The sequence below is a fragment of the Dreissena polymorpha genome, chromosome 1 (genome assembly GCF_020536995.1).
Source record: "Dreissena polymorpha isolate Duluth1 chromosome 1, UMN_Dpol_1.0, whole genome shotgun sequence".
NCBI classification, from domain to species: domain Eukaryota; kingdom Metazoa; phylum Mollusca; class Bivalvia; order Myida; family Dreissenidae; genus Dreissena; species Dreissena polymorpha.
Genome location: NC_068355.1, coordinates 206,795,214 through 206,810,793, shown reverse-complemented (window position 1 = coordinate 206,810,793; position 15,580 = coordinate 206,795,214). Strand labels below are relative to the sequence as shown.

The window sequence follows — 15,580 nt, the reverse complement described above, 5'->3', positions numbered from 1 at the left end:
AGAAACATGTGTTTGTTTCTGTTACAGAACGCTAAAATCATTATTAAATTGAAGATTATTCGTATTTTAACCGCCCATACGCACATCAAACTAGCATCTCTCTCCGTCAAACAAATAACGCTTGTTTACACCACAAACAAACAATTATCATCTATACATTATTTATATCACACTAGATTTAATGCAACCAACGCTCGCCCTATGCAATTTTGTGCGTCAACTGCTGTTGATGTATATCCTCCGGGGAATATCGGAGGCCGTCGTTTTTTCAGTCTTCATTGCGTGACCAATGGTAAAGAGAGGGCATATTCAAATCGACTTCTTAATGTAGGATTTTGAAGTCAGCACAATGACGGAAAGTAAATGAATGTGCTCACACCAATGCTGGTCTATTTACAGCCTTAGTCTACAAATATTTTCAGAAAAATGAAAGTTTTCAAACATTGTTTACAAAAATACATCTTACCGGAACAATACAAACATGCATTCGTATAGAATTGAATTGTCAACAAAAACTATAGTCCTACTTGTGTTCGGATCCGTTCTGTACCACAGGTTCATCGACATTTGTAAACATCAAATTCGTGTATTACGTAGGAACCAAGCGTTGTTAAGCGTAAACCTTGTTAAATGTATTTCATAAATGCGAACCAACGTTTTCAGCAGCGTGAACACCACTTGCGTTTCCAAGACATTAGTAATATGCATATTTTCTATAAAAATGTTGTTTTATAAATCGTTTCTCTTGCAAAGTTCCAGAAATAGGGTATATATTGCTGCTTGGGTGTTTTAAACGCTAATATTCACATTTAATAAGCACAGTATTAGAATTTTGTTTCACTTAATCAAATTATACCTTTTAAAGAGTACTTCAATAAGTATGAAATGCTCCTTTTTCTTTTATATTAAACTTAAGTTATTAACTATAACGCGACACATGCATCGTGAAAGGATAACATTAAAACTTAAGATACAGCATCATTTCATTAGTTGTTTTTAGTTAAGATGTATGTCAAGTAATCGAATAAGACGACAATCAAGTAATCATAATTTTAGTTGCAATGCGATGAATGTTTCCGACCATAAAAAGCTTTGTTATAATGATACAAACAATCGTTAAATAACAATAAATACTAGCAATTTTTGCAGATTTTAAAGGCCCTATAAAGGTGGCAAATCCAATTATTATGCATATAAACTAGTCTTATTTTTACCGGATTTCAGTTACACTTGAAAAAAAAGCTTATAACACAGCTTAGGTGCAACGTTGTCAAGAATTATGGAAGATATACCCGTTTCATAATTGGAAGAAATGTTTACAACTTTGCAACTAACGTGATGTGTAGCCTTAAGGCGGTGACGTATGCTAAAAATAGCCGAATGAAAATTATATTTTAATTCTATTTTAAACAATTTTTTACCAGCATAAAGTAACTTGTTAGATCACTACAAACATTTTAACCATTTAGAAGAGACCAACTTTGTGAGTGATACCGGAAAACGTTCAAAATCAACGATAAATTTTTGGTGACCTGAGTCACTTTCACTTTCACCTTCCCAAGTAAACAGCGATGTAAATAAACTGATTGTTAGTAAACACATTTGACTTGGAGGACACTGTATTTTGAGCTAAAAAACAAGTTGTATTGCTCATTTTTGTATGGTAATGTCCAATATCATATATATATTGTTTTTTGATAACCTTTAAAAATAAAATATGAAAAAAATATTTAAAAATCGGTAAATAATTACGGATTGTCACCTTTATATAGCCTTTAAACATGACAATGAAAAACGAACGCTTAACATCGGGTATAGTTTACTATTGCCATAATAAATGGCATAAATTCCGCGATTACAGAATCTTTTTGGAAGGACTTTCCCAAAAAGTAGTTAATGCGGTTATTACTTGTATTTTTATTATACTAACAAACTATTTCTAATCGCGTCCATTGGATAGTTATCGTCGCCATGAGATATCAAACAAGTTTTTTCCTCCATTCTATTTGCTTGAAAATCTGTGAAGAAGCAGCTTAAACGAGTGACTTAAACATTTCATGAACTGGTATCTTGTACAAAAACGTTGTTATCTTTTTGCACACCACAAAGCATATCTTAACTTTCTAAACTAGACTGTTGTTATTGTTGACTTTCTCTCGCCTAGATGCGCGAGGGATATGTTTTTTTTCTCCGAGTTTCAGTTTTAAGAGGGATTTCTGATCTCACACAATACGGGAAAGTATCGAAATCAAGTATCATGTAATTCGCATTAGCTTTTACTTAAGTCCTGCATTTGCATTCGAATTTCTTATTAGAAGTGTGCTAGGCTAGCTGTCACATATGTTTTGCATGGACTGTTCTAAGGTTTGACCCAAGTTAAAATATTGTGTAAGCTAAATGTTGTTATGTTTTTTATCTGCATGTGTTTGGTAATTTGCCTTAAAAAAGGACTAACGGATGTAACCAAACATTTCACTCTTAATAATATTCCTGGAATTTCATTTTACCTTAATGTTCTGTTTTACTAGTCCTTTATAACAAATAGTAATTGTTTTTTCGTTAAACACGTCTGATTTGATTTATGTTGACTGTTTAGTTGATTCCTGTACCAAAGCTCCATTTGGGTTAAGATGTTTTGATATGCATTTTCTTTATACAACAGTAGCAATCCAAATAGTTACAATAACGGTTCAAAGCATCGTGATTCTTATCCTCAACAATACCAAGTGCCGGATTAGCACAGTGGAGGCTTAGAGGCAGTGGGACTTGTGGGGCTCACGCGGTGGTGTTGCTTTATTGACTACAGTAAACATTAAATTTATGGATTTCCGTTGTAACAAAGCAATTCTGAAATGAAGAATATCATACCATGTATCAGTCGAATTATAGATAAGGCATCTAACTAAAAATTAAGATTGCTAGAATTATATTATTGCACAAAATGCGAATTACAAGAAGTTGGTAAAAATTACGATCATCCCAAACAATAAGCGGCATACGTTTAAAAGTTGGGTATTTCTAGAGAAACAAAATTATAATCAAATGAATTTAAATACGGCGTAATACTTTGTACTATCTAAATCACATACATGCATTTGTAAAATTAAGAAAATTACATATTCGCATTGTGTTAGCTTTATTGTTTGCGTCAGTATTTTTAAATCGCTGTGTTTGATTTGCGTCTGGAATTTGACACAAGCCACTGAAAACTAAAGAAAGTAAACAGTGTTAGCTATACACAACGGTATGAACATTTGAAATGATTACACACATAGAGATGTCCATTTGACTCGAGAAGTTTACATATACCATAAAGCGAACAGGGTGGTGGGAAAAAGATGAAAAGGGCCGATGGGAAATGGATTGAGGATCGATGTATGAACATTGACAAATAGAAGATACTTAGAAGCAGTAAGAATGTGTACAGCAACTCCTTAAGACCCTCAAGGAGATTAGTCAGCCCAATGCGAGTGTTTTAGCCGACTCTGGCGGGAATCTTAAGACAAAGAGCTTCGAATTCCATAAGAAGTGGATGAAATAATACGTTGGTTTCTTTTATTATCCGCTTCAACCAGAAACCAATGGTATTCAGAACGATCATAGACAAAAAGCGGACGGCAAATATACGTCCAAATTAAAGACGGAGGAAGAGGAGTCAGTGCGCGACCTGAATGCAAGAACATTTCCGGAAATGGACAACGTTCCTTCTGAGCTGATTAAGCATGGATGAAAATCGAAGATTCAGCAATGATGGCCCTTTGCCAGAAGATCTGTTAGAATAAAATGTCGTCCGATAAGTGTACCCAGTCTCTGGTCATCCCCTCCAGAAAAACGGGCGGCCTCATATGTGTCATCACACAAACATGCTACGCATCATCCTCAACCAACAACTGAAAAGAAAGGCTGTAAAAGTGCTTGAGAAGAGCAGGCTGGATTTACAGATAAACAAAGCACATTGGAACAACTCTTCAACTGCAGAGTCATCATTGAAATACACCTTTAAAACCAACGTGAGCTCGTCCACAACTTCATCGACTTTAAGAAATCATTCGGCCGCGTATGGTTGGATGGCTTATAGCAGGTCTTTAGAGGAATTAACATTGAAAAGGCTGGACAGATCATGCCCGAACTGGAAGGAAATGCGCAATACTCTTAAATTGACAGATAGTCGACTTCTTGAGGTGGGCTTCCGTCAAGGATGTCTGCTATATACCGTCTTGTGTGACCTTTTGCTTGATATCCAGGAGACCCTCAACTTAACCCACAACTACATCCTCATCAGTAGCAGACACTTCTTTCAAACTTGAGTTTGAATGACATTGAACGTGTGGGTAGTACCAGCAGTGAACTCCAATACCTAAACAACAGACTATATGAAAGAGCAGGAGCATACGGGATGGATTTCAGCACGAAGAAGTCGACGATCATTGTGACCAGCACGAATAACGCCAGTGAAGACATCACAAGGAACGGCTTACAGCTGGAGAAGCTTCAGGTAGTTGAGAGCAATTTTGTCCATGGATGGTATCAATACCGCTGAGGTCCGAAAACAATTGCAATGGCGACCGCAGCAATTGCAAGATTGCGCATAAGCTTTACCACCAAGAACAGGCTATATACGTCTCGCTTTGTCTCCATCTTTTTGTACGGCTTCAAAACATGGATGCTTCACGCGGACACAGAATTCAGGACATACGCATTTTGACAGCAACTCTGTCTATATATAGCACAAGATCAACGATTATTTCCGGAACATGACATCTACACTTGTTGGCGAACAAGAACCCCTCCTGGCGACAGTAACACGACAAAAGCTGGCTTGGTTTGGTAACATCACCAGGCACGACTCTTTGTGCCTGACTGTTTTAAAGGGCACGCTGAAAAGCGGTCGCCGTAGAGATCATCAAAAGAAAAGCAAGTAAAAAAATGACGTCCCTATCTATGGCTACGCTACTCCCAGCAGCCCACAATAGACCTGACTGGACCTACTGCATCGTCTTTATCCCCCCCCTTGGCAGTACCGTTCAACTTGATGATGATGATGATAATGATGATGATGATTTTGTTGTTGAGGATGATGATGATGATGATGATGCTGATGATGATGATGATGATGATGATGATGATGATGATGATGATGATGATGATGATGATGATGATGATGATGATGATGATGATGATGATGATGATGATGGTGATGATGATGATGATGATGATGATGATGATGATGATGATGATGATCAGATACATTTTAATGAAGTGGCATTATAAAGTGACTGTCAAAACCATATTTAGACGCTTAACAGCAAAATATTATGTCAGTGACTAAATATAGGCGGGCGTTGAACACATAAAAATAATAGCATAATTCGCCACTTTGAGCAATCTTTACACTGCGTGAGGATTACCTTGGTACAGGCTGTGTTATCTGTTATGAACATGTAAAACCCATGATAATAAGCTTGTCCCCTCAACACAACATTCATAATAAATAAATTTATTAACCAATCGAGAAAATCCAGATCCGCAATGTATCATTCAAAGCGTCATATAGAGCGTGTCGTAGTTGAAAATGGAGTGTCGTTTCTTATTGTCAAATTTCGTATCCGGTTTCAAGTTTATTTTAGCCAGTCAAAGACATTTAAATGTGACTCACGGTAGAAAAGGATGAAGTTTATTCACAGGATGAAGACGTTCGTATTTATTTGAATTACTTATTTTGATTAGCTGTAGCCGGACCTCCGGAAGGGAAACACGTCGCCATAAACGGTTAGTGTTTTTGTTTTGCATTCAACTGAATTGTAAAACGCTATATAGTCTAATTAAATTTAAAAAATGTGAACAGCTGACGTTTTCCAATGTTGAACTTTAAGTATCGATTAAGCTCTAAGTACCCGGTTGCTTAAACTGCCGTTGAACAAGGAACAAGCTTATTAAACATTCTTATTTTTCATTCCTACTTGTTTACATTCAACATAATGTTTTATGTTTTGCGTTGAAAACAAATTGGGTATAACATTTTACGGCCGATCTGGAAAACTTAGTCCATGTTAAAATGAAACATACGTTGTAAACATTCAGCCATAATGAAGGCAGGTCTTGTTTGTTACTTCCCATAATGGCCAACTCTGATAGCGCGCTTAATTACAACTCGTTTTGAACACCCAGGTTAATGGTCGAACTCCCGAATTTAATAGTAAATGTGGACATTTTACGAATATCTGATATTCAAACTAGACAAATGCATTTTAATGTTATTAAACTAGCACAATCAATTTTTGAGAGTTGCTGTAAAATATAAATCAACCGAGCATCTCAAATAACTGCAAATGTCGAGTCGACTAAGAAAACAAACAATCAATAATAGAATATTAATTTACGACTAGATCAAGCTAACTGCAAAACGAATTCAAGTTTAAACCTGGTGAAATTCGGCTTCAACGTCAAGCCTGGTGCAATACGGCTTCAAAATCAAGTCTGATGCAGCACGACTTCGAGTGGAAAACTGATGCAAAACGATTCAAAGATCAAGCCAAACGCAATACGGACAAAAGATGACGATTGATGCCATACGGCCTCAAGATCAACTCTTATGCGATTCGAGTTCAAGATACTTAGATCAACCTTGATGCAACGCGGCTTCAAGAGCAAGTCTGATGAATTACGGCTCCATGATCAAACAGGATGCAATACGGCTACAAGTTCAAGCCTGGTGCAATACGGCTTCTAGATCAAGCTGTGTTCAAGACCGCTTCTTGATTTAGTTCTTCTTGAATGCTTAGAGATTTTATAAGTACATGTACATACGTAAAGCTCTAAGTTTTCCGTGGTAAAGGCAAATACCATGTGAAACAATGAGTCTGTAAAATCACGTTCAACCTTGAGATCTGCTCAAAACAACACCCTTGATAACATAAACGTTATCTAGCCGAAGTTTTCAGTTCACGATTAAGGCAAAGTAAAGGGACTCGTTATTGCCATTTTTAACCCGAGTGCCTGATGGTCTGTTCTTATGATGGCAGTTGAAAGTTTGTAGCGTATAACAGTTATATTGGAATAAGGACATTTTCTTACGACAGTGTTATCGTTGCTATTGGTTTACTGGTAGATTGTGGTGTGCACGCATAAAATTGGTTGCGTTAAATAAATTTAAATATGTTCAAATTCGGAATATCTCGGCGTTTTCCAATTTTATGGAACATTTGACGTGTTTAAAATTTGGGTTAATATAATTATTCTGCTAGCAAATCGTACTATTGAATTTGTTTTAATGTGCGCAAAAGGGACATATTTGTAATATTGTTGTACATTTTTATGCAAGAAAACATGTTAAATGACTGGGAGTAGGATTTTTGAAACTACTTCTATGTTGAGCAATACGGCTTCAAAATAAAATCTGACGCAATATGGTTTCAAGATCAACCCTAATGCTATATTGCTTCATAGGCATGATGCAATACAGCTAATATATCAAACTTAGTTCAATACCGCTTCAAGGTTAAGCCTGATGCAATACGGCATTAAGTTTGCTTTCGTTACTACAAAGGCCTTTTCTATAAGATCTCGTTTAATCGATTTATTTTAAATTAAAAACGATCAGTATTTCATATTGGCGTTATGAAATTTGTAAAGGCGTGTTTATATTGATTATCCATTTTCAATGTAAGTAATTTAATGTTTTTTAATGACTACAAAACGCAATATTCGTCATTGGACTATAACTTTACTTGTAATTTGATTCCATTCCAATTAAGGAACTGTGTGTACTGATTTGAGTGTAAAACATGTTATAAAAGCAATTCAAATGGTTTTAATTTTAATTGCCCGACACGACATCTGCACAACGAGTTATACAATGAAGTTATTTATGAAACATTTAACGTTGATCATTAGGTTAGAAATGGTATAACCCAATTTAAACTATCTTAACTATCCTTATGGTATTTGTTTCAACTCAAGGGTAGATAATGAACATACGTGAATACCAAACAATATGGTTATTTGATTGACAATATTTGACACAAAGGATTTCAATGGGGAGCTCAATTTTATGTTCGATCCATTCCACATGATTGAGTTTGATATTGCTTTCAAATTGTGTTATTTTATTTCCGCTCAACTCGGTTAGATAATTGCATAAACTCAAAGGATCTAAAGAGGTAAACCAATTTTGTGCAAATAATATACTTCCTTTTCATGAATAGGGGTTGTTTTCAATAACAGGTTTGATAAGCCAAACCAACGTTGTAAAATCTGTTTCATTATTAACGTAAGGAATACGTTTTACTTTGAGCAAAGTAACGGCACATGGAGGTTTCAATACCGACAAAAGTAGAGTTATGTGGCTACTATGGATGACGTGAATAAAATATTTACATTTCTAGCAACAATAATCCCATTACCACAACTTTTAAACATCAATGTTAATTGGAATAATCATAACACGAAAGCTAGATTCATGTTCAAATATTAACAAAGTCCCTTCAAGAGATGCTTGTAATGATATAGATCTTAATTATGTTTTCTATATCTTTTTCAATATAAAATTATTTTTGTATTAAAATAATAAATAATGTTCATTTAATTATTATATACAGTTTCCAGTTGAGAAGAGGTGCTAAGTTGCGATTCCAGTTTTGTTTTTCTTATAGTATTTTTTTTTCAAATGAATATGGAAACCAAGTCTCATCGAGAATGAGCCAGAATGTGAGTTAAAGATTGGTAACACCCTAAATGATCTTGAAGCCGTATTGCGTCATGCACGCCGACGGACGCTGAGCTTTGACTGATTACAGATGGCTTACCCCGATGACCTTAAGATTACCATGTTGTCTTTTACAATATTTGTAAATTAAAACAATTAACGAAATTTATTTAAAACATATTCTGAAGAAACTTATTTCACAAGAACCTTGTGCCAAAATGCTTGTATTTTTGTAACATTCTGGAACTAACTGTAATTGATGTGAGGAATGTCTCAGAAATGTGTGTACGTTAAATCCATTTATTTACGCAGACCTGCAATTTCGTGCATTAAAATCAATATGGCAGGTTTGTTTAATGTAAAAATCGAGATTATTGATATGCCTCATATTAGACTTCTGTCTTGAACTTCGTTGCACATTTGACTTCGTTGTTGAGATGACTCACACAAATGTGTCCGTGTCCGGCGAATACTATTTGCTTTACAGTCATCGTTTTACGCACTTGTGTTTGATCCCATTTCAATGTAATTTACATCTAAAAGCTGAATATTGACATGATGCTCCAAATTGGTATTCCAGCTTTTTCTAATGTTGTGTTGCTTTCAAAACAGTAATTGTTTTTAGGCATTCCGTTAATTTGACAGTTGTCACAATTTTTTGTATTAATATGTATGGAAAAAATATCACGCAAACACAACATGCAAGCTCTGTTACATGTGATGCATTGTTGACTATAGAAAAATTTCCATTGCTTAAATGTCTTCATTTTTAAAATGCCATCATGATTATTGTATTAATATAAATGCGTGGGGCATTCATATAAACGTTTTCTATATTACTTAAAGTTAACCGGAATAATGTTCAGTAAATACCGGAAAGAAGCGGAGAAGAAATTGAGCGAGGTCCCACCATCAGACGGTATGCACTTACATAAAATATATAATAAATTATTATCAAAAGAAAATAATTAAATGAGCTAACAATATTGAGTTGACTTGTTAACACGTATTATAGAATACATAACTATGTACATGAAACAGCTGTTTAAAATGATAGATCTGACTGAGTAATATGTTCATTTAATGTTTCAAATTTCAATAATTGGTCTAAAAAGGTGTACAATACTAGTGCATTTATTTTTTTCCAGTTAATTCATAGAGTGGTTAGACGACATAAAATAACGAATAGCAATTTACTTCGGAAAACGTCTATAATCATCAACGAGATCAAAGTGATTGGTTTATGTACCCTTACGTATCAGGATATTTAGTACCTTTTATAATTGTTTATTACGATAAAGCCCAGCAATGTGTGTTCACATTTATAACGAATATAAAAAAAAATCATTCATTGAAAATGTTCATGTAGGGAAGATAATGTGTTTATACTGTATAATTTCGCTCCCTGTATAACTTAATTTATTTATAACACTTACATTGGAGTTTTGTTTTCTTGATTGTTGGTGTTGCTATTTCACTTAATTGTTTCTTATTGATGTATACAAATTTGAGATTTAAATTTTGACTGGTGATTGGTTAAATACAATTTAAACAAGACTGAGCATACTTGATCAATGCATATAATTGAGTTACCCTGTCTAATGACAGGAAACTGTGATGGTCGAAGACAGGGATTGACTCAACTCTATCAAGAAGATATCAAGTAGATGGCGCTTCGACTTTTTTCGAAAGAGGTTTGATTATTTTGTTTTAGGCAGTACCATTAGCTATACATTTTTCTTCGATGGCTTTCGATGGTCTCCGAATGAGTTTTAAGGTAGCGCGTCCGTAATTATATTCCCGCAATTTCTTCAAAGGTCAAAGACCTTTTTTTTACCTGTTTACGTATGCATATCTAAATTAAGCAGGTACTAATGTGAAGTTGTTGTGGTCAAGTGGTTAAGGCGATAGACTAGAAATATTGTGTGATCTTCCGGCGCAGGTTCGACCTCTGCCGACAATGCATACTTTTTGCGACGCGTTTTATATCTTTTCTAACGTAATTTGATTTAATATAGCATATAAGCTATGTTTATTGTAAAATATGTTGCATTTGTTATGCACATTCTTCAATTTTTAAAATTAAAACGTTATGGCTAAATTGGATGATTTACTGCTGAAAATACGAATCATGCATGTTGCATTTTTATTTTTATTTCAAAAAGTAAACGGTAAATCTTTCTATTTCTTGGTATTTTTGCTGTATATAGTGTATCTATAAAAACTAAGTTCAAAATATTACTTAAATGATACTATTTTGAATTTTATGATACTTTGTTTTTAACCAACCCAATTTCTACTTGGCTGCAACCACTTACATTTCATGGCGCCCTTCCATAGATAACAAGTTATAAAAAATACATGTCTGTAAAAGAATACTTATTTCATCTTGTTTAAACTTAAAACACCTTTACTGCATCTGTACACACAAACTGCATGCCCATATTTGGAAATCTGGATGATTTATGGAACTTTCATTTACCCCAGGGGTGCAAATAAACTGGACAAAAGCCGAGCGTGGGGGTGTTTTTGAAAAAATAAGTATATTTTTTTAAAGCATGGAAAGCCTACCTAAACATTTGCATGTACATTGTGTAGTTCAGTGAAATGATGTTGATTAAGAAAATAATACATTAGATTATATTTGGAAAGGTGCTCATTACGGGTGCGCTACCTTAAGTTATATTTCAATGCAAATTCAAAAGATTAGTTTATTGAATGCTTCCAAAAAAACACAAACAAAAAAAATATTTTACAGGCAATTCATCAGTCCCATACTGTTGCAACCCCCTAGCAATTTAAGTGTGTGAATTATATCTTTTATGTGGCTTTTTATCTGTACTTCCGAATCGATCCATTACTAAATCCACGCTGTTTGTCAAAACAGTTTGAATATTTCACATTTTTAGAAATTTGAAATTTTCATGATAATCATTATCATGTTTTGTATATAGTTTGAAGTATTCATTATTATTATATTGTTAGTTTCAGTCGCCTGGCATTTCAAATATGCACGCATGGTCATGCTTCATAATCATGTCCTCATTACGCCCAGAGGGACTGAAAGACAGACAGACGAAATATACACATATTCCCATTTGTGTTAACCATTTTGATGATATTATCATCTGTACTTGAGTAATTACAAAATTACGATTGTGTTTATTTTATAAGTACAACAGTGACCTCACTTTTAACCTCTGGTTAAAAAAACGAAAGGTCGTGGATATTCTTCCCATTGCCCCTTATACGTATACCAGCTTGCTGTCAAGTAACTTCGATACTTTTTTTAATTGCGTCACCTAGATTTATATTACATAAATTTCAAGTTATTTCAGAATTTCATACGAACAGACAGACCGATGGATGATTAGATGAATGGATTGACAGAAAGATAACCCTATAGTTTAACGTGTATACCATATCTTGTGTACGTTTTAATTTATTACAATAGTAAGTTGTTTCCATTTCTAGAAACGGTGACATGGCCTGTTGCTTCTTGAGATAATGAATCGTATATAAACTATACTTGATCCTTTATAAGGATACCACGTTGCTTAAAAAAAACATACAAAAAAACTTTTTAGGACGCACGGACGGACAGAAAGACAGACAAACTTCACGGACGGAGATTAAACCTAATGTACCGTCCGGTAGCAGAGGACGCTTATACCATACAAAGCAAATAATGCAAAATATACCGTTTATTAATTACTTTAAATTATTTTTCTTGAGTTATGTATATGAATAATTATATAAATTATATATATTTATCTAACATTTACTTTGGAACGTATATGGTTACTTAGTCTGTTTCATTCCTTGGTTACGTTTTGATAGCCTGTACAATTCTACAGATACTACACAACTGGGCAGTGACTGGATCAACGAAATATCGGTAAGAACATTCTCTGTAACAGTATGTAAACGTTTACATAATTTTTTCATCTTGGTAAATTATATATACATAATTCTCATGTTTCTTTATTTTTCCACTATTCCAGTAAGGCTATCACATTTTTCTGTGATATTATTATTTGTTTTAACCAATGTAATTGATTGTAAACGAACTTTGATTGACATGTAATAGATAAATTGTATGTTGGCAATAAACAAAATTATATATGATTATGGTGGCCAAAATCACCAACTTAAGAAGCGACTTTTATAATTTTGCATGTGATCATTCCATATATAACTTCTTAAACTTAAAATATGACTTTCGCCATGGTAAACTATGACTCTTAGGGGTTCAATAAAAATAAGCTTTGTATGGATTTATTGACATTTTTGTTAACCCTTTTGTCAAAAAGCCACCATTGGATCATTGCATATCATATAATATCAGTGAATATCATAACTACTTAATATACATATTCCCTGACAATTGTCTGTAACTCAGATGAATTTGGTCTGTTCTCAAACACGAAAGTTTGTGGTCTTTATTAACTGAAATTTCGAAAAATTTGTACTCACATATTTCCGGGATAACTTTACTTTCAAACAACTATTACGCCAATGACATAATGACCTCTATAGGAGTAAATGTCCGTATTGCGTTTAAGTATAAGACCCAACTGAGTAATTGGACGTAGCGTTTTATTTCAATGTTTCTGTATAATAATAATATGCAAATAGAGTCGATCGTCATAATCATTTACTGAAAATGTTAATTATTATAAGCAACCGACTGCAAATTGTAATTCGACCTTAAGGTCATTTTTAATTATCCCTGCATTATTCATTTTATTCCATACATGACAATTATTTTTCTGCATAACATACAGTTACCCTTGCATTCGTATCTCCTAGCTCACACATAACTTCTCGTCAATTGTATTATAGCCTGCACAGTTTATCTTAATAAATATCAGATAACAGATGCAGAGAGAGATGAGTTTGAGAAAATTATGGAACAATGCGGTTACAACGCACTTATTCAGAAACTAGAAGCATGGAACTGGAAACAACCGACTATTAACATAGCCGTAGCAGGTTCAGCTGGAACAGGTAAATCGACGTTGATCAATTCCTTAAGAGGTCTGAAAGCGGATGATAAAGGTGCCGCTTTGACTGGATGTACGGAAACAACAACCGAGGTTACGTGCTATCCCCATCCAGAAAATCCAAACCTAAAACTATGGGATCTACCTGGTGTTGGAACGCTTAATTTCCCGCGAGACACCTATTTTGAAACTGTCGATTTTAAGAAGTACGATTTCCTGCTCCTTGTTTCAAGTTCACGTTTTTCGGAAACCGACTTGTGTTTATTGAATATAAGGAGATTTAAAGCGTGTTGCCACAACGATACTGATACATGTATATAACTTTGATGTGACACATTTTGGAAGACCTACTTATAAACCAGTTCTGTAGTTGGTGAAAGTGCACTTGTAGTGGATAGAAAGAGTTGTGCAAAAAACATCGTAGCATCCATTACAAACATACACTTGTTCTTCATTCGAACACACATCGACAACGACTTTGAAAACTTCAAGCAAGAACGACGAACAGAATTAAATGCAGGAGACCGCACATCGATTGCAAGGAGAATTATGAAGAATATTATTGAATGTCTTGGACAGGCAGAAATAAGGACTCCTAAAGTGTTTTTGATCAACAGTCATAGAGCTGACCAGTTTGACTTCAAGAAAATGCAAATGTCGTTTGTTGAAACTGTTTCTGATTTAAAACGCGATGCGATGATTCTTTCTTTAACAGATCACAGCGAAGACATACTTGAGAAAAAGGTTGAAGTTTTACGGAAACAAATCCCTGACGCTGCAAAATCCGTTGCGTCCTTCGCGAAGCACGAAACAGGTGAAATGCCTAAGCTAAGGCCATTAATGGAGATATCGTGTTTATATGCGAATCAACTTGGAATCAGCACAAGTTCATTGCAAATCATTTCTAAAAATTTTAAAAAGGATGTATCTGAACTGAAGGCAATCGTTAATATGAAAATACCAGCTATTTTGGCGTCTGAAAGAAATTTTGCAAAATATTGCACGATCTATGGCATATTTCTCGAAGGGACAGAGACGGATGAAAAAAATGCGTATCAACATTTTCAAATCAAATGTGAATCCGTACTCAAATGTATGCTAGAAATGTGTAAAGATGAAAGTAAGAAACTTCAAACTAAAATTGCAATTTGGTCACACGAAGATACTAAATAGATGTGTTTTCAGAGGAATTAAGGGTCCCCGTTTTATGTTTACGACATACAGCTTACGGCGGCCACAAATTGTTTCTCCTGCCATTTATATTTTTAAATCACATATCAAACCGAATATACTGTTAACTGAGCCTTTTTGAATCAGGTCTTAGCCGTTGCAGACAACACGCAAGTGTTAAAGTCGGTTGAATATGAGGCTAGTATCATAATCAGACAATAAACCCATATCTTTCTCTGATATTGCATAGCTGTTTGGGTATTTTTTTTATTTACAGAAGGTATTGAGTAAAAAAGAACATAACACGTTTGATTTATATGAACAGGAATTAATTTATGAGAATGTCATATTAAATTTGTAAATATAGAGCATTAGTATGCTTATCAATTACATTGGTAATATAGTGTTGTGTTTACTACTTTTGTATAGTATATGTGTTAGAATTACGTATTATGTGTTAATATTATATATTAATGTATTGTCATGTATTTAATGTTTGATTCCTAAGTTTTCTGAGAGGGTATTCTGTATTATTTAAACACAGTTTTGTAAATGACTAATAAGTGCACGTCGATGTTATTGCAGTGCATGTATATGGATTGTAGTCTAAATATTTTATATTGTAAAAGCTCTCTTGCGCCCGATATATTAATATTAACTTTGCAATTAATTAGTAGGTATATTTTCACAATTATATTAC

The 15,580-nt window shown here is 34.1% G+C and overlaps 1 long non-coding RNA gene across 1 annotated transcript; it reads left to right on the top strand.

Annotated features, from left to right (window-relative positions):
- Nucleotides 1-5,662: 5,662 nt before the first annotated feature.
- Nucleotides 5,663-14,118, top strand: LOC127867868 (uncharacterized). Its single transcript, XR_008043775.1, has 5 exons — nt 5,663-5,769; nt 9,551-9,623; nt 10,313-10,398; nt 12,562-12,602; nt 13,579-14,118. It is a non-coding gene; the product is annotated as an uncharacterized LOC127867868 (long non-coding RNA).
- The last annotated feature ends 1,462 nt before the right edge of the window (nt 14,119-15,580 follow it).